The sequence below is a fragment of the Aulostomus chinensis genome, chromosome 15 (assembly GCF_037954235.1).
Source record: "Aulostomus chinensis isolate RoL2024-O1b breed Wild chromosome 15, RoL_Achi_v1.0, whole genome shotgun sequence".
NCBI lineage: Eukaryota > Metazoa > Chordata > Actinopteri > Syngnathiformes > Aulostomidae > Aulostomus > Aulostomus chinensis.
The window spans coordinates 9,287,501-9,299,615 of NC_141334.1; the positions used below are offsets into that span (position 1 = coordinate 9,287,501).

Genomic DNA, 12,115 nt, shown 5'->3' on the forward strand with positions numbered 1-12,115 from the left:
TAATTTGTTTGATAAACATGTGTGTGTGTGTGTGTGTGTGTGTGTGTGTATGGGAGGGTAAAGCCCTCAATTCTTTCCTTCTTACCTTCTTGCCTGTACCCCTTCAACACACTTTCAACATACCTGGGGTGTCTTGCCATTAGCCCACTGAATCCCACATGCGCACTAGTGCCACAACACAAATTATCCGGGTTTCTCCTAGGATGTGTGTGAGTGTTGGCAACGGATGACCAAACATGGAGAGGTTGAGAGCCGCATACTTCACCCAAGGAGAAAAAAAAATCATGATCCTTAACCAATATAATAAAAGCCGTAATACTGGCTACGAGTACCACAGCTCCTGCAGCCAAAATGGGAAGGAAAGCTGGCACGAAGAGGTCTGACTATAACATCTGAATAGGTTTCTCAGATGTTTTCTTATATACAAAAAGTAAGCAAAGAATGTACATAAACACACTTCTGAAACTGGTAAGTACGCATACTTACAAACCAGGTCATCAGGTATGTGTGATATTGCTTTAATCAAATCTTTAATGAGCTGTATAAAGGCTTCAATTGTTATAAAAACTTGCAATATCGGTGAAATTAAATTTGCTTCCATCAGGTGAATAAATGTTGAAATATCGGCTGGCGCGTCCTACTCTGTTGTCTGCTGTGCTGTTGCCTTTGTCATGGTGTAATTACACTGCCGAAACACTAGTTGGCGAAAGGTTTTCTCTGCCACTGTGTTGAGATCCATCATCTTCTTCAAACAATAGTGGGTGAAATGGAGAATACAGTTTGTGGGGTTGGGGATGGTAAATAGAAGCAGTTCCATTCACTGAAATAAATATAACAGTGAAAAGAGCTTTGAGTAGAGGATGCATTTCTAAAGAGGCGCATGTGAGGCTACGCACACCTGCACCCTAACCTGCTGAACCACCCCATTCGGAAGTATAAATTTGCCATTTGTAACCACGTTGAGGTACCCCACTGAAATGAGAACTGGCTTAAACCTTCAATTACCTCTGTAAACTGCTCCGGATCACTAAATAACCTTCATGTTGCTATCCTCTCACAATGTAACTCAGAATTGTGTAAAAAATATCAAAACATCTGTTTCATCTAGTTAGATTTGACAGAAAGAGAATTCTGTGATTACGAGCCGCTAGGTGTCTCATTATTGTGTAAGATCTAAAACAGAGACACCTTCACACTCACGCTGAGACTCATAAACAAAGAGAAACACAGGAATGCTTGATCTTTAATTTAATCTACACTACATCCTCATAGAAGTTGTTTGTGTATCATGCTCATTCCTACAGTAATTAAACCATTTCCTCTCAGGAAGATTCACTGTTTTGTTGACATAAATACACCCACACACACACACACACTGTTTTCACGCTGAGTATGTGCACATCAACAAGTCATTCACTCATTTGTCACTGCCTTCTTAAACAATGCTACATATCGGTTACAGGAATGATTCACGTCTTTCTGATCTGCCACCTCTGTCATTAATGTGTCTGTTAGTAGGTGACAGGATACTAAGACCAGTTTTCAGTGTCAGATTTATGTGCAAACATCCATCCCATCAATCACTCACAAGAATTAAATCAACATTGTGTTGTACTTTAGTTTGTGCTGCCGACAAAAGACATCTTAACATGTCCATAAGAAAATATAAATGGGTGATTTAATCTTGAAAAAAAAATTGAGAATATACACTGATCACGCTCTTCATAGTTGACACAGAGAGAAAACTGGCATGAGTGAAGCAAGAAAATCCAACCTGAGCAACACACCCATCATAACTCTCAGTGGGAATGAACCCTCTGAAATCTTTTCAATCGGCATCATTACAATGGAGCAATTCCCGTCCCATGAGTGAGAGATGTAGGTGAACTCACAGAGTATGGGTGTGTGTGTGTGTGTGTGTGTGTGTGTGTGTGATTCAGTGAATGAGTGATGGAGAGAGGAGGAGACAGCAGGAGAGAGAAGGAAGAGGTTCCTGTCAATATCACTCCCTTCATCACTCCCTTCCTCTCCTCTCTTTCACCCCCCAACCCACCCACATGAATTATTTGTAAGAGCAACGACAAAGGCGCACGCACGCACACACACACACACACACACACACACACACACACACACACACACACACACATACATACACACACACACACACATTGAAAGCCCTACTAGTATTATTCTGCCTGCAGCCCTACGTGCACTTGCACTATTGTCTTGTTACCTCATAATCACCAAATGTGTGAGTGAGAGAGAGAGAGAGAGAGAGAGAGAGAGAGAGAGAGAGAACAAGAGAGAAAAGTTAAAAGGAGAAAGAGCCTGAGCTTAAGATCGATTTGAGGTAAGCAGTGTTTGTGTGTATGTGTATGTGTATGTGTGTGTGTGTGTGTGTGTGTGTGTGCGCGCGCCCATGCATGTCAGCTAACACTTGGCCTAGAGCTAGCGATCCTCAGTCTTCACTCCCCCCTCTCTTTCTCCCTTTCTCCTGTCCCTCCTTCCACCTTCCCTCCTTTTTTCTCCTCATTTCCTCCTCTCCCCCCTCCCAAATCAATCTCTCTCATCTATAATTCAACAGATTGCCTTCAGCCTTTAAAATATACACCACAGTACCCTTCTCTCCCTCCCTCGAAGTCTGTCTAGCCCCGCATCCTTGGCCTCACCTCCTCGCTGTGCTCCCTCGTCTCTCTTTTTCTCTCCCTCGGCTGAGTGAGACCTCTGACAGTATTTGTCTTGATGCTAATCATCTTGTAATTTAATCTCACCGTGGCCTCCAACTGTCGAGAGCTACAACTCAGTTCCATTACCTCGTTTGTGACTCCTGTCTGGCAGCATCAGTGATTTTCAAGTATTTAACAGAGTTCACAACAACAAACACCAATCACTTGTTCTACTCACAAGTCACCCTGAAAATGAAACTGTGTTCTACCTTCAAGTTATTTTGCGTCAACAATCTCATCAAGTTAAACTAATCAGGATCAACCTTGAATTTTCTTCAGTTCATTGCAGGATTGATGTTTTTCAGATTTTCAAAAACTCTTCATTCATCATGCGGGTCATACAATATGTGAATATATTCACACAAAACATTCTTGCAGATGTTTCTGACAAAAAGTTATGCTAAATATTTTTTCCTGAGAAAAAAAAGTTCTTTTTCTTATCAGTGGAACATGCAATATTTTAAAGTAGGTTTCAACATCCACGTAGCCAGAAAGACATCTGCAAATGTCCCCTCATCTCTCTTTATATGCTTGCTTCTGTCACCAGAAAGATGGCTGCAAATATTCTGACATCTTCCTAAACACACCTTGTTTTATCTCCAGGAAGACGGCTGCAAATGCCCTCGTATTTGACTGAAAACACCAAGTTTTGTCAGCAGAAAGACATCTCCATATGTTGCAACATCTCACTAAAAGTACCTGGTTTTACAGCCAAAGCAGCGTCTCGACATCTCGCTAAATTCTCCTGCTTTTGTCACCAGAATGACGGCTACAAATATTCAGACATCCTGCTAAAAAAAAACCCTCACTTGGATTTGTCTTGACGTCTAACTAAAAATATCTGGTTTCGTTGGTTACAAATGTCCCGATGTCTCGCTCTGCCTCATGATTACAGTTACGGATCCATTAAAGTTCACTACTTTTGTAAGTACAAGTGCAAAGGCATCTGTAACAGGAAATCTCTGGCCTCAGACAATCAATTCACCAGTCTCTCAGTGGGTATTTTATCATATAATAAAATAAAATTCATAAACACAAATTTTCAAAGGAAAATACTGTTCTTAACATCAATCACCATTTATGGACCGACTTTCTGATTCACCGTTGATTGATGTGGATGGAGAGCTGAGCACTCACTCGGGCGCATTAGTGTTTGGTGGATTTTACCTTCAGATGCAGTCTTCAGACAGCCCTCTTCACTTGTTTGTCTTACAATCTCTCAACCTAATTTATCATTTCCCTGCTGAAGGACTTCGTTGTAGCAATACTCCATTAAATGCAGATCTCAGCGAAAACTGATGAGTTTAATATGACATTGAAGAGAAATGCCACCCAAAGCTATTCTGAAAAACTCCCGTTTTTCTTTTCAGTGAATGGGCAGGTTTCATCATGCTGACTGTAGCAACCTGTAGCTGCTCAACAAAACAGCTCCACATTCATCACTTCCTCTGCTATGAATATAACTTCATTTGTAAAAGTCTTGATGGGCCTCCAGTGAAATAGTTGCTGCTGCTGGAGCTTAAATCATGATTGTGTGTCGCTCGGAGTGACACTGTGCTGCCATGCCTGATGACATCAGTGTCACCCTAACGTGTAACAATGATGTAATGACACAGCTCTAGAAGTCTGTACAAGTTATTAATGCGCTCTTCATCTCAGGCCTGGCAGACAACACGAGCCCCTCACTCATCATTCACGCCGGCTATAACCGCACCGGCCTGTTCCGTCATTTAAATATGCACAGACGACAACAATGACAGCATTAATAGTAATGATAGCAATATGAAGCTAGACCCTCATCATCATCGTTATTAGCATATCTCCAGGGAGATGAGCTGTGATTGACAGCTGGTTGGGTGTTTTTTGGGCTGCAGCTCAGCTATCAATTACCTCTGTGCATATCAACCATCATTATGTAAAATAACTTTGCTTCGCTCGGCTCTGCTCAGTTCTCTTAAGTCTCGCTCCCTCACATAACTCTCTTTCCCTCTCCCATGCATTTTCTCCCTCCCTCCCTCCCTCCCTTCCCCTGCTTCTTTTTTCCCCTCTTTCACACTCCATTTTGCTTCCGACCACTTTCCCCTTCTATTTGCACTTTCTCCTCATGTGTCTTGGGTTCTTATTCATTCCCTTCCTCTTCCTTGCTTCCAAGGTGCTGAGTGTGTGCTTGCGGACGCATCAAATCTCTTTTTGTGTTTGCAAATGACGGCGTGCTCTCAGCTGCTAAATTTACTTTCTAAAGTAAAGTTTGGGCGAGTCAACCAACGACAGAAAGCTGACATGCTGAACATGGACGTCAACAGATACACACTTTTGTGTGTTTCACTGTGGGTAGTGTTATATCATCTGTTTTAGTGTTGTGTTGCCTTTTTATCATAATGGGTGCTCAAAGTTATGGCAACCATTTTGACAATCCATCAGTCATATAAACAATTGCCAAAGCTTTGTGGTTTCATTCTCAGAGTTTTTCTCAGGATTGGACATGAACATTATTTATGTTTAGACTCTTCACATTTCCTTTTAGAAAATGTAAGAGGCTTTTATGCAAAGATGTGAAATACACATGATGTCCCTCAAATAATAATTTCTACCTTCCATCCATGGGGTTGGTGGGGGGGGGGGGGTTTCCAAAGACTGAGGCCTGTAATTCAAAAATAACACAAACTTGACTTAACTGGACATTTACATAATTGACACATGCAGACAAGTGGGCTCATTCTCACTCTGACAGAAGATTGAGAACTCAAGGTTGTGAGGGTTAACTTGAGCTGTCCATGGTGCTGAAAGTGTTGTTTGTTGTAAACTTTTAGTAGTTCACATTTCTTTGTCTTGTCTTGTGAGGCTTCACGCTCCAAAATAGAGGTGTTGGAAGAAAGACGATTGTGTACCCTTCACCTCACTTTGCACTCTTTCTATTGGTCAAGTCATGCGCTTCTGTCCTCTTGAAGACCAATATTTTACTTTTGAGGGATCTAATGTACCTTTGGAGGAACACTCTTTGAGGGTGTACCTATAAGTCATGAAATATTCTTGTCTTGTACCTCCATTTAAGTCTTTTTTTTTCTATAACATTTAATATGACCATGCTGAACCTGACTTTTAATTTGTTGAATAGATAATAATGTAGTGTCTGGATGGACAGGACTCTTACGCTATCATTCCAGCTTGTTAAACATTTTCATTAGCTGAGGTGCTTTTGAATCTGTCGCCACCAGTGCAAAGACAAGCTTTTCCCCCACAGGAAGCAATAGATGATCCCATTTACCATATCAGCCAGCCAGAGCGATATAGTACTTCATGTTTTCCTATGCTACACGACTGCCGAGATAGCGAGCACGAGGCCCAGCAAAGCTCTCTGAAGTCATCACATTAAACAATAACAAGCACTCAGTGTAAACAGGAAACAGGAAGTTGATCTCTGACAGACCAGCAGACTGAGAGGAAAACTTGCACCACAAATATTAGATTAGCAACTGAAAATGACTGACGAGGAGAAGAGTCGCACAGCACTGATGGTTAGAAACCTTCTAAATATATTCAAGGTTTTTAAGCACATTTACATGTTTCTTCCTCTTCATGCAGCGTGCTGGTGATTAGGAAAGTGAGCAATCAGCAAATGCTCAGTTACTGGCAGTTAGCATTAGCAAGCTGTTTCCCCACACACAGAGAACAGTAGTCAGAACCATCATTCTGTTAGAAAGCTTTGCTGAGAAACTTGGCAGGCAGGTGAAGTAAGACATCTGAAGAACGCAGGCAGACGTAGAAGAGACGGAGGAGGCAGGAGCAGCAAAAGCACTGATCTGTTGTTCAGTTTGTCTGCACTAACTGACTCGCTGCAATTTCTCCACCTGTCAACAACAACTCACCAGAATGTTGTGAGTTTGTGTGGTTGTATGTGTTTGGGGGGGCGGGGGGGTTGGTGGTGGGGGGGATTTTTTTTTTTCTCTTCCAAGGCAGCATCGTTATTCTTGGCTCAGTAGAATAGCGAGTCTTTGGGGAATAAAACGGACACAGACATTCAAGTCTTAGATGCTCACACATTTTTTTCTCCATGCACACACACACACACACACACACACACACACACACACACACACACACACAAAGCTGGAATTCCCCCGGATGTCACCCTTGCCCTGTTGGCATTGTGACTGTTAAAATGACAGGCGAGTGGTCGAAACAAACTCCCACCGTTCCTTTTTTCCTGTTCTGTCATCCATTTGTTCCCCCTTCACCTTCACACACTCTCCTCTTCTCTGTCTCTTTACGTCCCAACGCCCTCTCCATCCCTTCTGTCTGTCACTTCCTGTCTCCCTCTTCAGGTCTGTGTTAGCCCTATATATTAAATATTAATGTCAGTTGTGCTCTGAGCCATAATTGCCATCTCAGCCTCTGAATAATGGATGTAACTGTGCCATTCACGACTACACCATGGCTAACAGGCAAAAAAAAACCTGGATCCAACCGTGGTTTGTTACTATACCGTGGGTTACAGACAACATTAGCATTCCAGAGTGTTTGAACACAGAAGCACGGCTAAAAGGCTAAATATACAAGTGTCCTTTTGTGGTTGACTGGACAAGTTGAGTTAAAAAGTACAACAATAAGAACTGAACTTGGCATCCAAAGCACCACTATGACACTCTGGCACAGGCACCGAAAACCATTGATTCAGTTGATGGAACGATGATGTTTTGGTTGGGAATACAGGTGGTTGCACAGTTTGGATTAAAGCCCTTTCTTCCTCAAGCAACCCTTTTCATCATGTTTACAATATAAACCACATAGTTCAAAGCATCCCTCTTCTGAAGCTCCAAGTTAAGAGCTTGGTCTTAATTCTCAATCTTAAATTTGCTTTTCGTGTAGCTCAGCAAAGTTATGGCCACTTACTATGAAGCACTCATCTGCCAAACTGGAAGCAATATTGGTCGAAGCAAGAGATTATCCTGTTTAGGATGGCAGGGGGGGTGGAGCCCATCCCAGCATCCTTCAGCCGAGAGGCAGGGTTCACCCTGGACAGGTCTCCAGTCCATCACAGGGCCAACACATAGAGACAGACAACCATTCACACTCACAGTCACACCTACGGTCAATTTAGAGTATCAATCAGCCTCATCCCCTCTTGATGTCTTTGGACTGTGGGAGGAAGCTGGAGTACCAGAGAGAACCCACACAGGAACAGGGAGAACATGGAAACTCCACACAGAAAGATCCTGTGCCTGAGCCGGGACTCGACCCCGGAACCTTCTTGCTGTGAGGCGACAGTGCTGACCACTGCACTACCGTGCAGCCAGGCCAGTTCCATTCACTATAATGCAAGTGACAGTGAAAGGCAGGCCAGATACCATTCAAAGCTTTTGTTAAACTGATAGTATAAATACACGCCTGCACATCCAAACCAAAGAGGGGCAGGTGCTGGGCTGGAATTAAGCAAACATAGAAGACAGCAAATGAAACAAGCTCCCACACTTCGGGCCACCATAATTAGCTGATATATTACTGTTGCTCTGCGGTGTGTGAACTGTTTAATTTGCTTCTTCTTTTTTTTTTTTTTAAATCATTGTTAGTTAATGCACACAAAAGAAACAGGTAGCAATAACAAGGTAAAACATAAAGATGTGCAGCAAGTTCAGTGTATAAGCAGGAGGTGGAATTTTGCTTCCATCACATATTTGCAATAATTCTTTATTGTTAGAGGAATAAGCAGCATGCAAAAATGAATAATCTTTTAAATTTTCCATTGTTTTCTCTGTTTCCTCTGTCTGCCCTGCTTTATGGCCACTCATTATCACTCTAGCACTCCCCTGTGCAGATGGTGTGTGTGTATGTGTCTTTCCGTGTGTGTGTGTGTGTGTGTGTGTGTGTGTGTGTGTGTGTGTGTGTCTGTGAGTCTCGTGTGTTTGCAGCATGCAGGACTGGTGTTGGGTCAGCTCTCTGAGTGTGGTACTCACAATATAGCAAAGGTCAACAGCGCTGTTATCACTTGAACATGATCTGGCTCCGGAGAGAGGGAGTGAGCTAAGGCGGGGTGGGGAGGTGGGGGGGTGGGCTACCCTCCCGCTCCCCTCCCCCATAGTCATTCAGAGTCTTATAATTGCCCGCTTTAATTGGAGGCCTCTTAACGACCAGTGACTGGACCAGCCAATCAATTCACACATGGTTTCTGTGTGTGTGTGTGTGTGTGTGTGTGTGTGTGTGTGTGTGTGTGTGTGTGTAGCTGCAGGGCCTTTTTTGTAACAGAGTTGATTAGGCCAGATGGGGTCAAGTGAAGGGGGAAGAGGAGCGAACACATACTGCATTAAAATGTAGAATCATTTCTGTTGGCAATCAATGCTCGCACAGAAAATAGGACGCACACAGTTAAGCAGGAGATTGAGATGTGAGAAAATAACGAGTGATCTCATCAGATCACTAACAGTGTGAGGTCACTAATAGAAAACACAGGGAAAATAACGCTGTCAAAATTATGTTTTGATGCTGATTTTAGGGATTTTTAAGTGCTTTCTGTTCATGGCCACGAAATGTTGAACCATCGTGGTGGTTGCTGCTCATCTCAGTTATCTCCCATGCTTTGTTCCCAAATAAACCTGGCAGCATGTATCAACATCCTGGATTAACTCAATAATTTACTCTGTGGTTTATAATAGTGTTCATGGAATAGCAGACCGGGTTACAACATCTCAAATCATCAGGCTCAGGCTTACATCTGGACATGGTAAAAATAATATACTCCTGCTGTGAATGTTACTTTTAATACATAAATATTCTAAGATATACTAAACAGATATACTATGTAATTATTCTAAATGACTTTTAATTTCAATTTGAAAATGAAAAATATGCATGTTACTTTTGCCAAGCCAACAACTACTATTTCAGTTACAGTTCAGTCTTCAGAACTAGAAATGGGGGCACCTTTGTCACCGATGTCCTAGATTTTTACTCTGTTAGTCTGTAGTGTTTTTCCTTAAATGGCAAATGAATCTCCTTTAATAGGGGTTCACTCCTCCGCCCTGTGCATAACTTGATGTCCGTGGTGAATTTAGCCGATTAGCATTCTAAAAGCCGGTGATTCTGCTGTTCTAACAGGCTGCAAATCTTGGACAGCGTTCTCTCCCGCGAACTCTCACAGCAGATCTGTAAAGTTAAACTTCTGTTTGCTCTCACATTTTACCTTCCGCTCGCAAGCAACATTGTCTCTCAGCCTAATGTTAACATTCTCCAGGTGCTCCTCAAGTTATTTCTCACTGTTCCATCTGCTTCACTGTAGACTGCATTAACATGTCTTGTGTTTTTGTCATTTTCTCTGATAAAGCAGTAAGATACTGTCAGCTCCCATTTTTTGGCAAAGCTAGATTTGGACTCTGCTGCTATTTTGGCCCTTTGGCAACAGAATCCTTATCATTCAGGGATTCTCAGGGAACCTGGCATTAACTCTCCTTAAACAAAACATCACTAAACAATGTTGTAGTTATGATAGTTTTGTCACTTGTCACCCCAGCAGTGGTCCCATGTAGCAGTGATTTACTCAATGAACTGAATTTAAAGTTTCTTGTTAACGACCAAAAACTGTTTTCGATTTTCCAGATTGAGTTCTTTGATATTTTGTTTTTAGGACCATTTTGGTTCATGTTTCCTCTCACTTCTTTAATTTCCCATAGCAAACTATTGCTGAAAGACATTAACATTGTTTTTCTTAACATGGTTCTATATTTTAGGCAGGCGAGTGTGTGAACTTCCCTCCTTTACACAGAGCTCTACAGCTGCGGGTCAGATGAGGTGGTCATGTTAACGCTATGCTAGTGTTGTGAGAAGGACTAGACAGTGGGAGGTCAGTAGGGGTCACTGTGGCTGTCCTCCGCTGTGATAGGCTGTCACCCAGGGGTGAGGGGTCAAGATAATTAGCAATGCAGAATCCCGGTGTCTGTGTTCTAACGAAGCATGAGCTCGTTAACGCAGAGTTTTACACCCGGACCTGCCACTGGGCTGTGCTGCACCGTCTCACACACACACACACACACACACACACACACACACACACACACACACACACACACACACACACACACACACACACACACACACCGAATACATGTTTGCACACGCACACACACACACACACCTCTACTTTTGTTCTTGTGGTCCAGTACAAGGGCTGTCATCGCTTGAACAGCAGAGCACCAAGCTCAGCCACAAGGGAATGCAGGTGATGCAGACTTCTGGAAAGTTCTAATTATGCCCAGTTTCACAGTTTGAAGATAAATACAGAGTGTGCACAATAGAATAATACAATAGTTTCTCTCTCCTTTAATATTCTAACTTGTGTTTTGACAAATAGCTGCTATGCATCTTCTATCTGCAGCAGTGCTGTGTATGGAGTTCTACCAGATTGTAACTTCCATGATCATTAACGTCCAGCTAATGACAGATGCATTTTCAACCCTTTTAATTCAGATATTCTGCCACAAAGTTCACCCATTCAACAATACTTGCTTAAAAAAAATACCAAAAATCTATTTATTTGACATAAAAGTACAAAAAAAAAAATCCAGAATTGCTTCTAAAATTATTTTCAAACTTTCTATCCAGTTTTACTCAGAAACACATCACAATGGAGCATTTTCACACTCTCAAAATGCTGTTTCAGCCGGACTTTAACAACCAAAAGGTTTATTCCTACCGAAAGACTTGACACTTTTAGGTTTCTTTGGTTTTGTCTACATGCTGCTCAGTGATAAGAGAGTCTAGCAGTCATGATAACACACATCATTCTGTATACATAATATTTATGTGTCTAATGCTGAGGGGGTCTAATGCTCATCCATGTGGAGTGATGTGATCGCTTTTGTTGAACTGTTCCACTCTCAGATGTATCACAAACTTACATGCAAATATGAACATGTGTGTGTGTGTCTGTATTTATGTGAGAATGCGCCTTGTTGCTCCTGCCAGGCCAGCCAGCTGGTCCACACCAAAACACAACCTGGATGTGCTTGTTTGCTGTCGATGGCCATCTGTGTGTTTGATTTATTCTGTAAAATAGATCTGTGACATGTGGTCCCATTTTTTTTGATCGTATTATGGAAAAGCCACTCTACAACAAAGAGTTAAAATGTTTCACATGTTGACAGATGGTGGGAAATTGTTCAGCCACGATCTAAATACAGTACCAGTGAGCATTTTCATGTTGCTAATTTATGAAAACACTCAGGATGAAGGTCAAGTTTAACAAAGGGCAAGTGAATCTGAGCTTTTAAAGCATTTGGATGTACCTTGAAGTTTAGATTCTCAAAAGAATAAATCTGAAGGTCAAACATAAGATTTTTTTCTCAAATTTAAAGATCTCAGTCACATGTTGCCACCAGTTTTGATGGCGCGGCCTGCTT

At 42.1% G+C, this 12,115-nt stretch overlaps 1 protein-coding gene across 3 annotated transcripts in view; it reads left to right on the forward strand.

Annotated features, from left to right (window-relative positions):
* The window catches only part of LOC147248552 (transcription factor COE1), an 87,656-nt gene that overhangs the window by 46,128 nt on the left and 29,413 nt on the right, over positions 1-12,115 (forward strand). The window lies entirely within an intron of this gene.